The sequence below is a fragment of the Trachemys scripta genome, chromosome 1 (assembly GCF_013100865.1).
Source record: "Trachemys scripta elegans isolate TJP31775 chromosome 1, CAS_Tse_1.0, whole genome shotgun sequence".
NCBI lineage: Eukaryota > Metazoa > Chordata > Testudines > Emydidae > Trachemys > Trachemys scripta.
The window spans coordinates 52,024,286-52,047,388 of NC_048298.1; the positions used below are offsets into that span (position 1 = coordinate 52,024,286).

The 23,103-nt window shown below is 39.0% G+C and overlaps 1 protein-coding gene across 1 annotated transcript in view; it reads left to right on the plus strand.

Moving 5' to 3' along the window:
- Nucleotides 1–1,366: 1,366 nt before the first annotated feature.
- The window catches only part of CNTN1 (contactin 1), a 250,038-nt gene continuing 228,301 nt past the window's right edge, over nt 1,367–23,103 (plus strand). Inside the window, exon 1 of the mRNA XM_034769465.1 lies at nt 1,367–1,996. The gene's annotated coding sequence lies outside the window, so the exon portion shown is untranslated. The remainder of the gene's footprint in view (nt 1,997–23,103) is intronic.

Here is a 23,103-nt window from a genome sequence, read left to right on the forward strand (position 1 = left end):
AAAAGACTTATAGACTCAAGATCTGTTCTCAGTTACATTTGTGCAATCCCATTGATGTTAATGGGGTTACACTGGTCAAATGAAAGCAAAACGTAGCCCATATTTTGTGAGTGGACAGGCTCATGCTCTGGTTTGAAGTGAGTTATGTGAATCCCTCCACGCATACCTCACAAGCTCTGTCTAATTACTTTGTGTGTCAGTCTGGGTTACGGATATTTGTGCCAAAATCTGCTATTCTACACCAAAGCAACTGAACTCATTGGAGTTACGTGGAATTTACACTGCTGTAAACAAGAATAGAATTTAACCTATGGCGTTCTCAGCTTTCTATGGATATGTGAAAGGTCTGTAGTGATCCCTCTGAAGGATTTGCTACAGCTGTTTTTCACTCCTCCCCCTCCAAGAAACCATTGGTGTGGCTCTTAGTAATCTTGAGAATGTTTGTTTTTGAGATGCTGGAAACCTGTAAGTTTCTTGCATGGGAGGGGCTTTATTCTGAATGACAATTACTTTTGCTTATAATTGGAAGAAAGAAAGTTGGTAAACTGTGCTGGGAGCTTTTTGTTGAGGTCAGTGGAATGGAAGAAGAGGGAGCATGCTGGAAAGACTTCACAATGTTCCGATCTCTGGATAAGGGAGGAACCATTAGGATGCTGCTCTGTACTGCAGTTTTAATCAAATCAGAAATAAATTACCATGTGAACTATGCTATTCTAGACAAAATGATACATGTGTACAGATTAATATAGCGTGCATGTAATATATATGTGTAAAAATAGGATTTCAGTTAAAGAGATTGCTCTTTATATGAACATTCTGATACATATGGATCATCTATAATAGTATAGAAAGTAAAACAAAGCTTTAGTGTTATAGCAACTCTGTACGTTTAGTGGTTTGCTTCTTATATTATTTAGCCAGGGGTCGGCAACCTTTCAGAAGTGGTGTGCCGAGTCTTCATTTATTCACTCTGATTTAAGGTTTCGCGTGCCAGTAATACATTTTAACGTTTTTAGAAGGTCTCTTTCTATAAGTCTATAATATAAAACTAAACTATTGTATGTAAAGTAAATAAGGTTTTTAAAATGTTTAAGAAGCTTCATTTAAAATCAAATTAAAATGCAGAGCCCCCCCGGACAGGTGGCCAGGACCCGGGCAGTGTGAGTGCCACTGAAAATCAGCTCGTGTGCCGCCTTGGGCACACGTGCCGTAGGTTGCCTACCCCTGATTTAGAGTATAAAACAAATGACTGCAGAGAATGTACACTTTGAATAAAAGAACAGATGATGCAGCATTTTATGAAGGGTGAAGAAATGCAGGGCCCATACTCTGCAGTATGTAAATGCCATGCCATGTACGTTGGGGTTATGCTTGAGTGTTGCAGGGGTGGAAAGTGTGTGTCTGCATCTGATTTTGGTTGTATATTGTTTGTTGCAGTAAACCAGTTGCCTAGCCTCAATTGTTTTAATGATGAGCAGATCAATATCCCATTATTGGATGTAACAGTGGCTGCAGGAAGTGCCCAGAAGATTTTAATGCATGAATTATGCATTCTATGCTCATTTTTTAGTCTCAAAGCACAGTAACAGAGATGGTGAAGATGACTGGGATAGTTTTTTGCATAAAGTAACTGCAGTCAAATGCTTCATATTTTCATGCACACAGGCAGCATCGAGTGGGACGGCCTATTTAAGAAGATATAAATCCCTGAGTTTACAGCACAGAATGCTTGATTTGAAAGCATTGCAGCCATGTACAGAGTCAGTTTTCCTGCTGTCTAACCTGTTTTCTACAGAAGGTTGGCTGAGGGATGCTAACGGCTGTGCTTTGCTCTGAGGTCACAGCTTGAAGTCTTTTTTTTTTTTTTTTTAATTTGCTTTCTGCCGCAGGAGAGGATCTGTGAATTTTATTGGTGCAGCCATCATTGTATTTTCAAAAATATAAACTTGGAATAGTTACTATGAACAAAAGGACATGAAGGAACTCACCTTCTCAGGTAAAATGAGTATTTTTTTCTGTAGGTTTGATTGCAGAAACTGGAATGTGCTGAGGCAGGATTATGTGGTAACATTGACACAGATCTCTGTACTGGAATTCAGAGTCAGGTTTCTCAAATGGTTATTGTTGAATTTATCCTACTAATATGATTATTTTTAAATGACTATTATTGTGAGTGACTGTTTTATACTTTTTGCATATTGCAGTTTATATAGGAGTATATATTGGTGATCAATTTGTATCTTCTGTAGATGACTGCATCATAGGGAGGGGCTATATCAAGCTTAATTGATAAAAATAAAGTGATCTGTTTCATTAGAAGTCCTGGCAGGAAAATGACAATGGAATTTCATTGACGTTTATTCCTATTTTTGTGCATTTACTATTACATTTGCAAACAATAGTAAAATAAAAAGTGTATCTGGGATGTGAGATAGCAGAATCTACTCCCAGACTGTCCTGTAAATGATTGAGATGATTAAACTGTTAAATCTTGGCTAAAAGTCATGACTGTCATATAGTACAGAAACAAATCTGTCCGTATTGTCCTTCAGAATACTCCATGCTGTCTGACAGTTTACATCCTCTGAGATCTATTTATAGTGACTTAATTTGCTGGAACTACGTGTTCTTGACAAGAAATATGGGATTAAAAATCATGTAAAATCTTTACATTTGCACACAACATACAAATTGTGAAATGTTTGTAATTTCTATATAATTAATCTAGAAGTACAGTATAGCAAACACTATTCTGAAATACAAGAGTACAGTCAGTTTATACAATTCTTGCTCATCAAACCAAATTTTCTAGTACAGGAAATGCTTTATATGTTTGTATCATTTCCAAATATTTTTGTATATTTAAGTGTTGAACTTCTGTGTTTTGGAGGAAATGGGATCAAATTAAATGCAAATCTACAGTCTCTGTAAAATAACTTGTAAAGATGTATCCAAATTTTTTTACATAGAAATATTTTTTTCTGAATTACAGGTACTGAAAGACCCTGACAGATAATTTAATAAGTCTGAAAGCTATGTGATATGAATTGTTGAGGAGCTAGTTAGTGCCATCTGTATTGTGTAAAAAAAAAAAAAAAAAAATTAAAGGAAATTCCATGTGTTATATTTCTTCAGATAAATAACTTTGCCTCTGAAATTACATTATTATTTAACAGTGTCGCAGTAGCATCCGGAGGCTCCAATCAGAATCAGAGGCTCATAGTGCTAGACTCTCTACACACACATATGGGCCCCAACTCAAAGAACAGGCTGTGTTTGATTACTTGCAAAAAGTTCCCTTGAGAAATATGTAGGAAACTAACTAATCAACTAGAAAATGGATTTTCTTAAACCGATAACTACTAATATTTCAGATTTGTGTGGCAAGATTATTGCTCATTAGTGCTGTTTTTCTATCGTAAGCTATCTTTTGGTTGCACTCCCATATAAAAGACAGAGTTTAGACCATGTTTTATTATTCTTTTTGAATTGGGTGTATTGTAGAGGTGACACACACACACAACTTCTAGGGAAGGGACTGTGTTGCTTGCTTGAATCTTAAAGGCCACTCGAATGCTGAATCACAGAGCAGTTTTAGGTAGGGCTCACTTGCCTCCTGGCTGGAGATAAAGCAGCTATTGCAGTATGATGACGATTGTGAAAAATTAGGGAAGAGTACTATCCAAAATGAGTGGAGAGGGGGAAGTCTTAAAAATCTTCCATGGCAAAAACAGTATCTTAAACTAAGAATAATGTGTGAACATGCTTCTGGATGTGTGATTTTTCAGGGTGAAGTGGAAAGATGTAAATCCTGTTGTGTGAACTGCAGCAACATAAATGTAAAGCTAACACAGTAATTTTAACAAGCACATGTACATCAGTTTATTTTTTGGCAATGTGTTACTCACTAAATGCTGTTCTGCATTTGTTGTAAATATATGAAGCCACTTTTCTCACAAGTGATACAAAAGTAACAAGAACCAGCTTCTTAGAGGAGTTAGACAATACTTAACTTTTGTGTATGATAGTAACTAACTACAAAATAACTACAAAATTTGTATGCATTTGTGGGTGTGTTTGCACAGATAATGTGTTCTGAGCATATAATACCTACTAAAATGTCAAAAATGAAGTTACATGTTGTTCAGATAATTATGTATGTTCTTAATTGTCATAGTTGAAACATTAATAAATATTAAATGTCAGAATACAGTGTTTAGCATTAAAAAGGAAAAATACTAATTTTCAGAAAAAAATTGTGGCTGGGGTTTTCCACAGTGGCTAAGTGAGTTAGGAGCCCAAACACCATTGTGTTTTAATGGGAATTGGGCCCCTATGTCCCATTAGCTAAGATTATCAAAGGAGCCAATATAAATATTTAAGTGAATACAGCAGGGACAGTTTGGCTAGAAAACAAGGACAATAAAGGCAGTTTGATTGTTCACAGCTGTTAATATAACTCTGGAGAATAATTAGAGAAAGATCAGAAATAGTATTTTCTCCCCACCTAACTCTATTATTGTGTTTTGTGAAAGGATCAGGAGGCAATGCCTGATGTTACAGAGAAATGAATTTAATATAAGTTGTTGGGAGAATCCTGAAAACTGTCTTATTATTAAGGGATTTTATTGAAAAAATGCAATTTGATTCAGGCATTAAGTCATATTTTACTAATCTATTAGGGTTTTTTATATCTCATACTTACGTAAAAGACTAAATAAAAGAACTAAGTGGACATAGTATGCTTAATTTTCACTTTTGACTTCGCTGGTTTTGAAAAACTATTTTGGAACAAACTACAGCCATGTCATCTTGGGCTCTAAACTAAGCACAGTTCAGTGTAGCCAATAGCTGAATGGGAGACCACTTACGAAAACCAGGTACTTCAGGAAGTAGTAATGAGCTTCAAGGAGTGATGTTTAGATGGCATTCCTATGAGTCAGTTCTGGACCAGTGCTATAACATAGCAGCACTATCGTAATATTGTGCTCTATTCACATGAAAACGAAACTGAAGACTTTATTTCTAATTTCCATGGTACTTGTTATAGCAGGAGAGAGAGGGAGGAGAGAAGGTATTAGTAAAAGATCAGCAGAGGCTAGTGAGCATGTAAATGAGGATGCAATGAAAATGGAAACAGAAGTGAAGTGGATGATTAGTAAAGTAATAAGAAATATTTACACAGTGTATTTTCCAGCAATGTTGAGTTTATCAATCATTAAAGGGGCTAAGGAAATTTCACTTTCTTCCATTCCTTATGACACTGTTTGTGAAATGTCTGAGATATCCTTGTCAAGTATCAGAGGGGTAGTCGAGTTAGTCTGGATCTGTAAAAAGCAACAGAGAGTCCTGTGGCACCTTTAAGACTAACAGATGCATTGGAGCATAAGCTTTTGTGGGTGAATGCCCACTTCGTCGGATGCATGTAATGGAAATTTCCAGGGGCTGGTATAAATATGCTGGCAAGAATTCTCCAGACTGATTCTTGCCAGCATATTTATACCTGCCCCTGGAAATTTCCATTACATGCATCCGACGACGTGGGCATTCACCCACGAAAGCTTGTGCTCCAATACATCGGTTAGTCTTAAAGGTGCCACAAGACTCTCTGTTGAGATATCCTTGGCATTAGTGCTGTGTGTTTCCCAGTGAGGGAGAGAGGAGAGAGGTTGTTGAGAATAACAGAATTTTTTATGAAATGATTGGACACACCTGAGATAACTAGATTACCAGTTCAGATCTATTCTCTGAAACTACAAGTTTTAAAGAAAGTGAGGAAAGAAATGTGTGAGTTCTTCAACTGTGTTTATGGTCAGGTAAGTATTTATGTATACATGAAAGGCACAGTTTTACTCAGCAAATAAATTCCATCAGATCTTACTTTACTTTACCAATAAAGTACTGCTACTTTTTACTCCAGCTCACACTCACAAGCCAATACCACTCTATGATACTGAAGTGATTTCTGTTGGCATCACTCATTCACAGAACTGAACACTACTTTGGCTTTCATATTCTATTGTGAGTTAACTGAGCAGCAAACTCAGAATTCCATGATGCCATTTTACAGAGATGCTCTTCAGAGTGAAGTCATACACCATTGTATTTCTGAACTTCTCAGAGGTTGGAAATAAGTTTCTCCATCACATCAGAATTGGTAAAAAGGATGCCTTGGGCGTCTTGTAACTCTATATTTATTAAAATGCTGTTGATACACTATGGACTAGTTTTCTTTCTACACTATTTATTTATTTATTTACCTGCCTAATTAGTTAGACACTATAAGCCTAATGATAAATGTAGCTCAGTGAAAGCTTTTAGAGTTTGTCTAGTTCTCAAAAGTACCTCTTTATCCTCTTCTTAAAAGCTACTTAAGTGTTTTAAAGCAATATTCATTGAATTAGAACAGATATCCCTATGCCTCCTGCAGCAACTGTGCCCTAGGGGCATATTAACTGCTGGAACAACTGAGCAGAAAATTAAACAGTTGCAGATACCAAAGTCTCTTCCTCAAGATTCAGTGTTTATACCAAGAAAGTAAAGTATATCAACATAGTCAGACAGAAACCCAGAAACCTCTCCAACATGGTGTTCAAGCACAAGCTTTCACGCACAGGCCTTGGCTCCCACCCCTGCAAAGATAATCTTCCCGCTTTCTCCTAAGTAGACATTCTTTTATAGTCATTACCTTAAGCACTTGTGCCAGGAGAGGGGTACCTGACCTGGAGTTATCCCTTTACTCACCTGGTACTAGGTTGGGCTCCTGCACCCTCTTACAGGGTGGTACTTTTTTCAGGCAGTGGAAACGTAAGTGTCACAAAATGTCACATTACAGCTTTTTATACCTGATATACTTTATAGCTTTTATACTTGCATACAGACTGTGGGCCAAATCCTAACCTATGCATTTTGGAACAGATTTTCAAAAGTGCTCCACTCCCATTTAGAGACCATGGTAACTGGCCGGATTTTCAAAGGAGCTCATCACTTTGGGTGCATGTTGGGAGCAAGCTCTTTTCAAAATTCTGACCTTGGTGGGTGAGGCGACCAACCAGGATTCAATAGTATTCAATAGTATAAGCCAGGGAATTGTTTTAGGTGCATGTAGTGAGGGAAGTCATGTCTATTTCCCTGAGTTGCTCCTCAACAGCAGTCATAGAGCTGTACAGCCCTGCCTCTCCTCTGCTCCCCACCCTCTTAAATTAAGTGGGAAGCACAGGGTGTTGACTCTAGGTGAAGTCTCATCAGCTGAGTTGCAGATCAACCAGAAAAAGGACTGATTCTGACTTTGAGCAATAAGGTGGGAATGGCAGGGTCCATTGGTCAGAAAAATACCATTCCCCCAAAAGCAAATGGGCATAGGTTATCAGCAGAGCTTTTCTTTCTACCTTTCTACCCTCCCATATTTCCCCTTACCACAAACTTCTTTGAATGACTCTAACTGAGCCTCCACTCAAAACACGCAAGGATTTACTGAATCACCAGGACTGCCATAGTCTTTGTAGCCTTTTGGTGGGAGAGGGAAAGGGACAGGGATCTGCAGAAAACCAGAGAAGAGCCTCTCTGGGGCTTCTTAGGACCTGATCTGGGAGTGGCTTTCGCCACAGCTGCTACCATATCACAGTGACTGTCCTGAGGATCAGTCAGGCTGAAATAAAGTTTTGAAGCTTTCCTCAGGAGTAGCAAGACCTTTGCATCTTTCAGGATACCTATACACAGCAGGTCCCTTTGCTAGACGCACAAGCACAGCTACCACTAAGATCAACCTTGGCCACCTTGCATAGCAGTCTAAAGTAGCATGTGAAGAATACTGTATCTAATTGAAATTGGGGGAGGTATATAGATATGCAGAATGTTATTTTACCCATGTTAAGATTTGACCAGGACAAACACCGCAATAGGAATGTTACATCTCATCTGATGAGGGGACTTGAGGATTAGGTTCAGTACAAGTAGGGAGGGTGGGCCATTCGTCTTCCTTTCTTATGATTGTCTTCCCCTGTTTGCTATGATTTAAATAACCTTGCAGAGAAAGGAAAGTGTTGGTTAATGTCAGTGCCACCACAGAAGGCCCCGTGGGAGAAAAGAAAAGATGCATCTTACAAAGAGAGACTGTCCATGTGCTGTTTTTGGTATAGGAGTCATGTCATCTTTCAATTTACATTTATTTGCTGGCAGATTGTTTTTCTCCTGTCTTATAGCATGGAGTGTTTTTATTTATTTGCTGTGGAGGTCCAATTATGTTGCCCAGTTCCACTGACTTCCGGAAATGAAGCCCTAGTGGTGGAAAACATGCATAGTAGAAGATGTATCAAGGTAAACTGGCTGCAATCCTTGTGCAGCTCACATGTAGGGCTATGGCAATTTGCTGTCCTCTAAACAGAACTCTGCTGACAAGTCTCATTTACAGCCTGAAACTGAACTTTATGCTGGCATGGCATGGTGCGTATCTGAGGGAGAAGGGTTGTGCAGTGCCTGCCCTACTTCAGGAGTGAATTCCCTATGGGGTAAAATTAGCATTTATTTATTTATTTGCATCCCCCTTGTCCCTGAATCAAACCTGGACTCTTCAAATAACAACATACCTTATTTATTTGCTGAATCATCGAAGACCTGAGTACTGCTGCAAATGCTAAGAACTGTGGACATTTAAGGTTTGATGTTGCCAGTTAGGCCGAACCCATAATATGCGGGGCTGTAGAGTTGCAGTACACCCTGCGCATGGTGATCATTCTGTCTCCTGATCTCCCTACTGCACAGCAGGAGCCTGCTTCTCCTTTCTGAGGTGCAATCTGCCCCAACATGGAACCAGTCCCACCCCCCTTTGCATCTCATTTGGAGCATCCTACATCTCTGGCAGAATAGATACCTAGCAGTTCCTCCCTTCCCTTGAGTGCAGGGACTGCAATTCCTTTTGCTATATGTGGGCTTCCTAGTGCCCTCCTCACCACTGCTCACTCACATACGGGCCAGACAGCATGTGTCCCTTCACTAAGACTGACCCACTTCTTTCCAGTCTTGTCATTTCTTTCCTAGCTGTTCCTGACCAAAGGGTACAATATCAATAGATATACAGCATGTAACACGTGGGGGTGGAAGGGTGAGGCAGTCTCAGTTGGGGCTTCTAGGCACTACTGGAATACAAATAATATGTGAATAACAGTAGACCTGCCCTCCTGTCTCATTTCCGCTCTAACAGCACCGCTACCATTGGAATGATTAATCTCCTGAGGAGAGCTTTTTTTCTTATCTGAACCAATACCACCGCTTTAGAGTTTTTTTCAGTTTTTCCTTGGGAAAAGTAAGGATTCCTGATTCTTACTTCCATCAGTAAAGGTGTCTTTAACCCTAATGTATATGGGGAAATCCCCAGCTGGCTCCTTAGTTGAGCTTTCTGTCCACTGCTTCGTGGCACAAAGGGGACAGAGAAGGTCTGAAGATCTGGCCATGTATGTCACTGTGATCTCAATATCCCTGCCATTGCAGGGCCTTGGGCACTGGTGCACTTCAGTCCCTCCTGTTCTCAGCCTGTGGTGCATAACAGTCTAGTCTCCTATGGGCTGTAACACTTGGGTCTAATTTAGGTTGTTGGGTTTAGTGTCCTGGGTGCTGGGTGGTGTTGGTGGCCTGTGATATACAGGTCAGACTAGATGATCTGGTGGCCTTAAGCACTATGACTCTCTGTGACTCAATATCAAATATACTGAGGTTTATGTCTTCTAGCACGTTTCTGTATTAATTAGCTGTGATGGAGAGTTTTGCTCAAAACTGAATACTAAAAACCCGCTGTGTATTCAGGATCCTAAATATATATTTTTACTGTGTAGGTGCTGAGGTTAAATTTCCTCTGAGTAAATGTTATGATAATTTAGGATTTATTTGTCATAGCTGCATTCAAAGTGCCATTTTTGTACTTTGCTTTTTTTCCTAATTTTATGCTCAGTTTGAAACAGTGAAAATTCTGCACTGGAAAATACTATGTATTTGTGCTCCAGTTCCAGAAATAAGAGTCTTCCTTTGAGTTGATTCACATATTTTATCACATCATTTATGAAAACAGGAGTACTATACTAGTTACCTTTCAGAACAAGAAATCTGGTTGTTCTTCTTTTCCTTTTCTGAGATTTACTCAGTTGAAAGGTACTCCTTTAAAGAAGGAAGTGATGACATACACATCCATAGTTTTATCTAAGTGAGATAAAATATACAGAATAGTAACTCTGAGACACTCAAGTGAGTTATTGAAGCTACTTTACTGCCTGCCTTTAATAAATGTGTGCATTTGCAGAAAACCTCAGAACAACTATTTATGCAGTTAAACTGCACATAAACTCTGGCTTGTGGGATTAGAAAGTTTTGAGTTAGTTTCTTAATTATTCCCCTTTACACAAAGTTATCTTTCCCCACTGATGCTGGCTATTTTAGCTGAATACAGTTATGACAATTAGGTCCCAGTGTGACAGACTTTCTGTGCACTTTCTCTTGTACAGCGCTGGCGCTAAAGGCTATGTAAAAATTCCAAAAGATGACTTCAGAGTTCAGTCTGTTTTGAGGTTGCCAAGTACTCCTTGTGTATTATGCTTAGTTTTCTCCTGGGGGACTTCTGTGCCACTGTGCATGTGCAGAATTTTTGTTCCCCACAGATTTCTTTGCTTCCCCGCAGAAAAATGATTTTCTGATGGGGATGCATAAGGAAGCCACGAGCGGTCATACGACCCTCCCCAGCAGTATGTTTTGGGTGTCTAGGGCAGCCGGAAGAGAGGTAAATCATGGGGCGGGGGTGGGACTGGAAAAGACCCTGCTGGTGGCTCCTACCCTGCACCATGCTCAGCTGCTAGTCCTGGCTGTGTTGGGAAAGACGGGACTTCCTTTTTCCCTGCATGGCATCTGGGGCTGTGTCAGACCCACCCCACCCCACCCCCAGATTTATCCCTCGGCAGTAGAAAGCTCTGTAACCCTCCTCCCCACACTTCCTTCACCCATCACTCCTCACCTGCAGGGGGAGGGATCACTGTACAGGGAGCTGCTTCCACATTCAGCCAACCCCCATGCATCCAGAACCCCTCATACCCAGACCCTCCCACCGAGCTTCACCCCCCCCCCCCCCCCCCAGAAACCCCCCTGATGAGTCCCACTCCCCCTACCCCTGTACGTAAGGTGACCAGATGTCCCGATTTTATAGGGACAGTCCTGATTTTTGGGTCTTTTTCTTATATAGGCTCCTTTTACCCCCCACCCTGTCCCGATTTTTCACACTTGCTGTACGGTCATCTTAGGAGGAGAATTCTCTCAGTGCAAGAACTGAGAAGACAGCTACAAGCTGTTTGATGAGGCCTCTTTTGCCAAGCCACAGCCTATAGTGTGTGCCAAGTAGTCAGAAGGATGGGGCAGGGCTGCAACGCATAGAGCTGTGTGAGTTCTGGGCAATACTGCTGCCCATCGGCAGCTCATGACAGGCTGTCGTAACTTACAGACCTCTCAGAGCTTTCTAGGTTATGTCATGAGTTATAGCCACAGCCAAGACTCCGGTGGCTTAAAGCCCTCCTCATGGGCTGCAATTTCTGTGCTGCACCTCAGAGGTATAGCCCAGAAACGCACCCTCTGTCACATACGCAGTAGAACTAAAGTGTAGATTAAATGTTTTAAGCCATTTTGTTTGGTCGTTAATGTTAAAGGTTTTAGAAGAAGGAGGTAAAAATATTGTCAAGATAGTGTGTATTACTATAAAAAATAGACATGTTCACAGCAGTAGGATGGGTATATTTTAAGAAACCAATACAAATATGTGTATAAATATATATATATTTATAGAAGTATGTAAATAATTTAAAAAGTCTTATACAGCCACACCAAGCATAACATACTAAAAAAAAAAAAACTTGTTACTCCATACCTTCAGATGTGAGAGATTTAAAAATAAAATATAACAATACCTTAATTTACACCTACAGTACACTTAGCATTCCATCAACAACAAGCTAACACGTTGGAAGAGATGTCAGATAGTATTGTTGCATATGTCATAAAATATAAACGTTTAACCTATTATTTTGCAAAGATCTGTCTGAGAAACTGTAATCTGGGGGTCAGCTGTTGGTGGTCTGGTAGCCAGTCAGATCCTAGTAAAAACTGGCATCTTGTCTCAGAAAAGGAGACTCTGTTTTCAGAGACCGATAGAAAAAACAAGCATATAGTATTACCCAGAGGACAGTGGCTCGGGTTACCTATCACCCACGGCTTCTCCAGCCACCCTTTATAACACATATTATCAGTCTCAGAATTTATAAAGAACAGTTTGTTCTTTTGCTACATCTTAGTGTCCAGGACTAATGTATAATGTGTGATAATTAAATTTTAAAATGTACGTGGGGTACAGAGGGATTGTACGTGTGCTCTCATTTTCAGTCTGATGCAAGCTGAAACAGTGGAGCTAGAAGATTCCTAAAAATGGGTTAGATGGGAATGGATAAAAGAAATTTTTAAACTGAAATATGGGTTTAAAAATAGTACTCAAAATAGAAACAACATTTTCTTAACTACCACTGTGCGTATTAGCGGCTGTAATCTGTTTCCTTTTCACTCCCCACTGTGAAGATGAATGCTGTGCTTCAGTATTTTTCAAATGACTCGTGAACTTTTCTCTTTTATGTCCCTTATGATTGCAAACTCCTCACAGATGCCTTTTTCTGACTCTAGCAGGCCCTTTTTATGCTTTTTATCATGAATTATAGAAGTTTTATATACTGTCAGAGCCAGTTCAACCATTAATAATGGTATTCAAAAGATAGAAAGAGGTAAGCAGTCTTATGGAAGTATACATGTGCATCTTAATTGATTAATATGAAGTAATCACTCATTTCTTATCATCTATTGATTTGAGAAAGGATGGTCTTGTGCTTAAGGCACTGAACAGGGACTTAGGAATATAGGTTCTGTTCCTGGTTCTGCCACAGACTTCCTGTATGATCTTGGGAAAATCATTTTGGGTGGGATTTTCAAAAGTGAAAGGAAAAATGAGACTTGCCTTACTTTAATTCTTCATCTGTAAAATGGGGATGATACTTCTTTTCTCCCCACCTTTGTCTACCTTGTGAGTTTAAATTGTAAGCCTTTTGCGGCAGCAACTTTCTCTTACTGGGCTTTTTTACCGTTCCCAGAACAATGGAGTCACAATCTTGGTCGAAACATCCAGGCCCTACTGTAATGCAAATAAATAATAATGAGTATGATTTAAGTGGCAATTTAAAAATATAAAAATTAAATTCACAAACTGATAACCAAGCTCACATGTAATCAGATTTCTTTCTGTGTAGCTAGTAATTTAAATATTTTATCAGCATCAAAGATCTTGAGAGATGAAAAGCAAACTGTACTTCTGAAAAAAGATGGAACTTTCATTCCTGAATCATAAAAGCACTATCTTTTTATTACCTTTCTAAAATATTAAGCACTGAAGAACTGAGATATCTAAGTACTTTTTTCATTTGGTCACAGAGGTCATGATGACGAAGGGAATGTGGCTTATTCCATCAAATTACAGTTCCTGGTTTGTTGGACTCAAATTACAAATTACCAATTTCTGAATAGCTGCAAATAGCTGTACTATTTTAACAACTTACTTAATCAATCAGTTTTTGTCATGATGGGCTATACAAACTTTTAGATAAGAAGATAGGAATTGCCATACCTGAACAGACCAGTGGCCCATCTAGTTCCCTATTCACTCACTGACAGTGCCCAGTACCAAATGCTTCAGCGGAGAGAGAAAAAAATCCCATAGTGGTGTAGCCAATTATTTTAGTTTATTGTTCATTTATTGTGTTGTTAGGCTCTGATAGAGGCCTCTCTATAGGATTGGGAGCAGGCGGATACCGGACACAGTGCTGGTGTATAATACTCTAAATACTATTATTGATTACAATATAAACCCCATTCACTCCACATTCACACCCTAAACATACTGCACCAGAGACCAAAAATGACAACGAAGTCCCGATGGCCAGTCGAGGTTCGCTCTAATCATAAGGCGTGGGGAACTGACACTGCACACCTCTTCAAAATCAGGGCTCGGGATCGGTGACTGACTCCAAATTTCAGATATGTCAGGCAACTATTTATAGACCAGTCCATTGCATCATCAGCTCTTTCTCTCTGTTTGCTAGGCCTTTCACCCATAACTTCAGGAAAACGGTTCTGGGCAGACTGCCATAATCCCAGATGATTTTTTTTAAGTACATCAGAAGTAGGAAGGCTGCTAAACAACCAGTGGGGCCATTGGACGATTGAGATGCTAAAGGAGCACACAAGGACGATAAGGCCATTGCAGAGAAACTAAATGAATTCTTTGCATTGGTCTTCACATTGAGGATGTGAGGGAGATTCCCAAACCTGAGCCATTCTTTTCAGGTGACAAATATGAGGAAATGTCCAAGATTAAGGTGTCATTAGAGAAGGTTTTGGAACAAATTGATAAACTAAACAGTAATAAGTCACCAGGACCAGATGGTATTCACCCAAGAGTTCTGAAGTAACTCATATGTGAAATAGGTTATAGACTACAGTTTGTATTCCTGCAATCATTTAAATCAGCTTCTGTACCAAACGAGTGGAGGATAGCTAATGTGACATCAAATTTTAAAAAGGGCTCCAGAGGTGACTCTGGCCTGACTTCAGCACCAGGCAAATTGGCTGAAACTATAGTAAAGAACAAAATTGTCAGACACATAGATGAACATAATTTGTTGGGGGAATAGTCAACATGGTTTTTGTAAAGGGAAATCATGCCTCACCAATCTACTAGAATTCTTTGAGGGGGTCGACAAGCATGTGGCCAAGAGGGATCCAGAGGATATAGTGTATTTAGATTTTCAGAAAGCCTTTGACAAGATCCCTCACCAAAGGCTATTAAGCAAAGTACGCAGTCATGAGATAAGAGGAAAGGTCCTCTCATGGATTCGTAACACGTTAAAAGATAGGAAGCAAAGGGTAGGAAAAAATGGTCAGTTTTCAGAATGGAGAGACGTAAATAGTGGTGTCCCCCAGGGGTCTGTACTGGGCCCAGTCCTATTCAACATATTCATAAATGATCTGGAAAAAGGGGTAAACAGTGAGGTGGCAAAATTTGCAGATAATACAAAACTACTCAAGATAGTTAAGTCCCAGGCAGACTGCGAAGAGTTATAAAAGGATCTCTCAAAACTGGGTGACTGGAAAATAAAATGGTAGATGAAATTCAATGTTGATTAAATGCAAAGTAATCCACATTGGAAAACATAATCCCAACTATACATGTAAAATGATGGAGTCTAAATTAGCTGTTATCACTCAAGAAAGAGATCTTGGAGTCATTGTGGATAGTTCTCTGAAAACTTCCACTCAATATGCAGAAGCAATCAAAAAAGCAAACAAAATGTTGGGAATCATCAAGAAAGGGATAGATAATAAAACAGAAAATATCATATTGCCTCTATATAAATCCATTGTACGCCCACATCTTGAATACTGCATGCAGATGTGGTCACCCCATCTCAAAAAAGATGTATTGGAATTGGAAAAAGTTCAGAGAAGGGCAACAAAAATGATTAGGGGTATGGAGCGTCTGCCATATGAGGAGAGATTAATAAGACTGGGACTTTCAGCTTGGAAAAAAGACTACTAAGGGGGGGATATGATAGAGTTCTATAAAATCATGACTGGTGTGGAGAAAATAAATAAAGAAGTGTTATTTACTCCTTCTCATAACACAGGAACTCGGGGTCACCAAATGAAATTAATAGGCAGCAGGTTTAAAATAAACAAAAGGAAGTGTTTTTTCACACAACTCATAGTCAACCTGTGGAACTTCTTGCCAGAGGATGTTGTGAAGACCAAGACTATATCAGGGTTCAAAAAAGAACTAGATAAATTCATGGAGGATATGTCCATTAAAGGCTATTAGCCAGGGAGGGCAGGGATGATGTCCCTAAACTCTGTTTTGTCAGAAGCTGGGAATGGGTAACAGATGATGAATCACTTGATGATTGCTAGTTCTGATCATTCCTTCTGGGGCACCTGGCATTGGCCACTGTCGGAAGACAGGATACTGGGCTAGATGGACCTTTGCTCTGACCCAGTATGGCCGTTCTTATGTTCCATTTCACCCAGTTTTTATCCACAGCTGTAATGGATACATTATCATGACAACACCATTGATGTTATTCCGTTATCTGCTGATTCTTCATATTTCCCATGAACACAACACAGTTGTTTATCAAGAACAGTTCTTGACTGCTTATGACCTTAAATACTCGCTTCAGTTGCCAACACGCAACTCATGTACTCATGTCAAACACACAGCATTCATACTAGGCCACAATGGCTTATAACATATTACAACGTATACTACTATATATATTCCAACAGTGTGATGTTATACTTAACTAACATGTTATGTTATATATAATCATTGTATGATAAATAGAGTTAAACTGTAAGATTATAGAAGTATAAGACTGATCAATATGTAGAGGGAATAATCATGTATAAGGTATCTAAGTACATAGTGTTGAAATGCAAGGCCTGTAGGCTGAGGCCTGCAAGATTTTAGCTTAGCTATTTTAGGCCTTGGAGCTAAGAAATGCTGATATAAGTAAGTGACCGAAGAATAACCCGATGCCCTAAGGTTATGGGAACTTAGGTACCAAGTGGTAATATTGCAAAAAAGTAACCAGAAGATTAACTTTAAATCATAAAAATGCTGCAAAGGAACATCTGTTTCCAACATATGCCTTAACCACAGGACACAGGTTGTGCGTCAATGCTAAAGCGAATAAAGAGGGCTGACACAACCTATAGAAATCAGGGTCCCTTAAGTTTCTAGGGAACATCAGACCAATAAGGAAAAAGAGGGTTGACACGTTTATGGACATGCGCAGAATGTAGGTATAGCCAGAATCACTTTATAAAATGAGGGAGCCTTGAGCAGCCAAATTTAGCTCCCTATGGGAAACTCCAGCAGGAACCATTCCTCTATTGATGATCAGTTCATGAGAGAACCATCAGAGCCTAACACTATTGTTAAGGATGTGAGTAAGGGAGGGTGTAACTTGTGCATAGGTCTGTATAGAATTTCTATATGCTTGGGTATTCATAACTTTAACTTGTAAAATAGACTAGACCTTATATATATATAGAGAGAGAGTGCATGCTATCTCATAGAGCTGGAAGGGACCCTGAAAGGTCATTAAGTCCAGCCCCCTACCTTCATTAGCAGGACCAAGTACTGATTTTGCCTCAGATCCCTAAGTGGCCCCCCCCAAGGATTGAACTCACAACCCTGGGTTTAGTAGGCTAATGCTCAAACCATTGAGCTATCCCTCCCCCACCTTGTACTTATGAATGTATGTGTGGTCACTACCCTTGATCTTTGTGTTCCTACAGACTCTAAATCTAAAGTAAGTAGCACAGGTGGCAGTGGACAATTTCATGGAATAATCTGTTGTTGCCCTGAACTGTGACTGCACCTGTAGTCCCCTCTATGGTCCAGCAAGGGCACCCACTCTCAAGCTTCCAGCTCCCCAGCTTTTGGGAGAAGGCACACTTCTCTCTCCTTCCCTGACTTTGGTATTTTCAGGCTGCACAGTTCCCTGCTTGCACTATAAATTCCTCAGCAAAGTCAAACTGACAAAGCAGTGTGCTATGCTTTTCTCCCTAAAGGCTATAAACAGTGTAATTTACACATTTAGAAGTTACCACACAGTGCTTTCTAAGCAAGTACATTTATTCTTAAGGTAAAAGCATTGCAGAGAAAACATATTAAAAACAATAAAAGAACCTACATGCATGCTAATAAGCTTACCAGAGGTCACCCCCTCACTCCAACAAGGGTTTTGGCAGGCGGACAGTCCTTCAGACCCCATGAAAGGGTTTTTCTGTGGTCACAAGTTCATAACAGCTGTTAACTTAGTACAAGCACACCCATGAATCGGAGAGTCCCTCTTTTATCCAGTTGGGGCCTCTGATCTTGTCCTCATGTAACAGGTAATCAGCAGACAATGAGTTTCTCCTCAGAGTGCAGCTTCAGTCCTGTTCAGCTTTAGTCCTGTCTCCCCCTTAACCAGGTTACATAGAATCCCCCAATAACACATAAACACTTGCATTTTTAATATAATGAACTCCTTAAATACTTACACTTAATTCAATAAGGTTTAGCTTAATTCTCCAGGAAATTGCCCACACCTGTCACTAACGGAAGGTTTTATTTTAAATAGCTGGTTTATGCCCTGAAACAGAAAGGTTTATATCTCTCCTAGTTTTTTAATTTAATCTAATGTGACTTTGTATGTTCTCATTATGCATATAAATGTTGTTCTCTTTTAATCCTACTGAGCTCAGTCATATTTTGTGGCAATGAGTTCCACAGTTTGTGCTGTCTAATAAAAGTATTTATTTTAATGATTTATTTTTTGCTTTTTAGTTTCCTTTAATGTCCTCTTGCTCTTTAATTATCAGAGGAGATAACTAGGAGTGCCTGATTTACTTTGTACCAGTCATTATTTTGTTTATCTCTATATTCCTTGTTATTTATTTATTCTCAAGACTAAACAGTCCAAATCTTTTCAATCTCTTTATATGGAGGTTTTGCCATGCTTCTGGAACCTTCTTGCTTCTGCTCTGTTTTTTAGCCCAGGTGACATTTATTACTGAGCTACAATCTAAAGGCCTGATTCATAAATGGTAACTCCAGTGTCACTCTATTTCAGCAGGGATGAATCAGGGCTACAGTGTACATGACTCTGCTTTATTAGATTAATATCAATTCCTAATTAATTTGACCTTTGTTTTTTAAATATAATCAAATGCGTGTTTTGAGTGAACTGGGTGTTAAATAATTAATAGTTGCAAATAATTGGGCTCTAGATGCTAATCTAATCCTTACCATTCTCAAAATAGTTCCATGCTTGAAAAGGTTCACTTTACTGTAAAGTTTGAACAAAAGTGGTTCATCATATGCTCTATTTTTGAATTGGAGTATGAAAAAATAAACTTTCTCCATATGTTCTGATCAGACTTTTTTTGTTCATGTGGCTTGAAAAAGGATAAAGATAGAAAATTCAAACATGCCTGTTTTGTAGTCTTTCCTGAGAATTAAGACATGATGGATTCAAGTTTTGAAATATTTGGTACCTTAGTTTGAAAGTTATGAATAATTTGCATTGGCAGTTTTGTGTATTTGGCATAGAAGTTTTCCATTTTCTTGTATGTAGTTTTAAGATTTCTTTTAAGCATTTGTATCAGTTATTTTTACTATCTGTACTTAAGGCAGTATCTGAGCAGTATTTCTCCAGGTTATTTAATTCTGGCAGTTTGTTTGATTATTTAGAAGTCTCAGATCTAAACAGCGAACATCTGGAAGGACTGCAGCATCTTCCTAGTTGTAATCTCTATAAGAGGAATAGCTCTGGGTCAAGTAATTTACAAGTGCTGCTAGTGCAGCATCACTTAACCACTTAGCACTAGCTTAATGTTTTCACCATATATCAGAATTTATGCTAATATGGTCCTGCTCAGTCACTATAATTATGATAAATTGTTTCCCTAGAAGATATTTCAACATGTGGTGATGATATTAAAAGTGTGATTGGGTGACGTGTTAAACTACCAGTATATTGACAAATGTAACTGAAAATGCATGGGTTAAAAGCAGATACAGTAATGTCACTTAATTTTATTCCACATTTAGTCTCCTTTTTGATCAGTCTGCTATTAGTTTAATTTATGCCAGATATATTAGGCCACTTTTGTAAAATAATAACCATGTGAACCACTTCATTAACATCTATTGAAAAGTTGTGAGTGAGCCATGCTGCCAGAAGGGAGGGGCAGCAGGAGACCAGCCATGTACAGGACCTGCAGCAGAATTCCATGTGGCTTCCTGGCTCTGTAGGTTTAAAAGGCAATGCCCAAACTGTTGCTCCCTGAACTCAACCTCCCAGGAAGAGAATCTTTTTGTTAAACACTCCTGTGCTCTGTTGCCATCCCGTAGGTTTTACTATGAGAGGGCACAGAATGCCCTTCACTGTTAATGCTTCAGGATGATCATTTTGAAAACTATAGTATTGCACTTCATTAAGGCAGGAATAATTTCCTCAAACCTCTCAAAGTCTTTGATGTATGACAAGCCGATCTCAATCAGAAGTTGGACATATTTATATACCGTAATTACTTTCATACAGTATAAGGTTACAATTTGATTCAGTCATTAAGAAAATAGCAGATGTCTGTGTAGAGATGTCAAGGTAATCATAACCCAGAAATGATAAGGTAGAAATAATTACCTAAAAAGCCCAACTGTATGCAAAATGTCAAGTGCTATATATTTTTGTACTTGTTTGTTTATATTTATTGTACATAGTATTTATTCTCTACTCCTTGCATTACTATTAGTAGATTTATTTAAAGACAAAATGGATTCACTTAATTCCTAAGCTATCACATTTTCAAATTTGTATGATTAAAATGGACACCTGTAAGTAAAGTGCAATTTCTCGTCATAGAGCTCTGATGCTGCTTATGCTGGTGCAAATCATGAGTAACCATTTAAATCAATGGAGTTATATTGATGTAAAACTAGGGTGAGAGCATAATCAGGACCATGGTATCTACAGTTCTCGGTACTTGATTCTCCAGTGCTGTATACCCTGTGAAGTCATTTGTTCCAGTATGAAGTGGGTGGAAAGCTGGCTCTCTGTCCCTCACTCCTGGTTCTGTCTATGTGTATGTGGATGGGATAGGGTGTGGCTGGAATGCTTTGGGCTCTGGTGACTCTAGGCCAGTGGAAAGGCCCCTAGTGGGCAATTACCAGCCAGCATATCGTGGAGCAGGCCTGAGGCTGCATCCAAACAAATGTGAATATAAGATTTCATTGGATAATCTTAGTTACACTTTTTCAGTCGACAAGGTGTCAGTTGACCCTAAGGACACTAAACATATTGCTGAACTTACCAGTGGGACTGAAGTCAGGAGCCCCCTTAGATTTGCCAGTGTAATCCACTGGTGCCAATCCACAGAGGATACGAGTTGTCAGCTAGATTTGGCTCACGTTCTGATAACTCATGCTTTTAGCTCTGGAACCTTGGTTCAGTCCCTGGTATGTTGGCCAAGAGGGCCACCATCACACCAGCACATGACTCTGAAAGATCGCTAGGTAAGATTAATCAAGGAGTAAACAAAGAAACATCTTGTAGTGCTCATTCATATTAAGAACTCTCATCAGTGGGTAAATAGTGGTCTGCTTAGTCAAGGGGCTATGGTTAAATGCACAGGGCACCAGACTGGGAAATATGAGTAATTGGGCCAATTCCTGGCTCTGTCAAAGGACTTGCTATTTGGCTAAGGACAAATCACTCTGTGCCCCACTTTTCTTGTCTATAGAATAGTTCATTATGATCATTGTTTGCTACCTTTCTACAGAATTTCAGATCTACAAATAAAAAATCTAAATATTATTAATACCTTGATCCATTCAAGGCTACAGAATTTATTATTAATGCCAGAACAGTTAATCTTGGGGTTCTCCTGGTACTATTTGATTCTCAGGATGATGTTTTTACCACTTTCTGTATATGGCAACAAAACTTTGTCACTAGTCAAAGAATATTATTTATTAACTGAGTCATTTGTTGTCCTCTGGGGATAAAGATGCATGTCTCTTTCTCTCTCTCTCAACACAACTTTCCTGTTCTTGCCAAGCCTTTGCAATTCATCTTTAAAATGCTTCTTTCCATCCACTAGCTCAGGTTGAGCATTTGATGCTGAAACTACAAGTTTATTGTACTTTTTTTTTTTTTTTTTTTTAACAGAAATGTACAGTCTTAGTTGACTTACCCTGCCGGTTACTTCTTTAACACACTCTCTCGGATATCTTCGTATAGACATTTCAGTGTTATTTCACTTCTTAGATAATGTCCTTGCAGAGTCATAAATCTCAAATAGGAATCCTATAGAAATGTTACTGTCTTTAATGCCTTAATTCTTTAAATCATTTAGCCTTAACTGATACCTCATCTTGCATCATCAGGAGCACAACTACTAAACTGGCATGACTCTTATCTTTATATTGGTCTAGTAGGGTGTCTGGGTGTCTAAACTAGCTCTTCCAGACACCAGTGATCCCTGGATGAAGAAAAATCCAATGGGCAAATTTCTTCTCTCTGGAAATTCCAACACTTTGCTAAATTTTAAACCCTGCACTGTTTTATCCCTTCATACATAAGCAGTCATTGAAGTATGTTGTACCACGGTCTTACTCAGAGCAGCATCAAACCTGTTGTTCCCTCAATTTGCCTTTCTTGGGTTTCTCAGTAACTGCACACAGATTGTCATATAAGTCAAACAACGTGCATCTTTGGGGGTTGGTTTATTAAAACAATATCACAATGCAAATGTCAAAACAAATCTTCCCCTAACTTCACAGTTTCTTCAGCTGCTTGCTTCCTCAAATCTCATCATCAGGAGAGACAGCTAATAAGGCATAGGTGGGGTTAGCCCAATCTGTTTTGTAATGCTATTGTAAAGACTTCAGAGTGGAAGGAGCTCTCTGCTCCCTCTATTGGTGGAAGGGGGAAAGAATAGCTATAGGCAGCTTCATTTACATGTGTTACTTACCTACAATTCCACCAGTCTCATTTGGAAATCATCCTAATTTTGGGAATAAGACAGAGAATATCATATTGCCTCTATAAAAATCCATGGTATGCCCACATCTTGAATACTTCATGCAGATGTGGTTGCCCCATCTCAAAAATATATATATTGGAATTGGAAAAAGTTCAGAAAAGGGTAACAAAAATGATTAGAGGTATAAAAATGGCATCCATATGCGGAGAGATTAATAAGATTTTTCAGCTTGGAAAAGAGATGACTAAGGGTGGGTGGGTATGATAGAGGTCTATAAAATCATGACTGGTGTGCAGAAAGTAAATAAGGAAGAGTTATTTACTCCTCATAACACAAGAACTAGTAATCACCAAATGAAATTAATAGGCAGCAGGTTTAAAATAAAGGGAAGTATTTCTTCACACAATGCAAAGTCAACCTGTGGAACTCCTTGCCAGAGGATGTTGT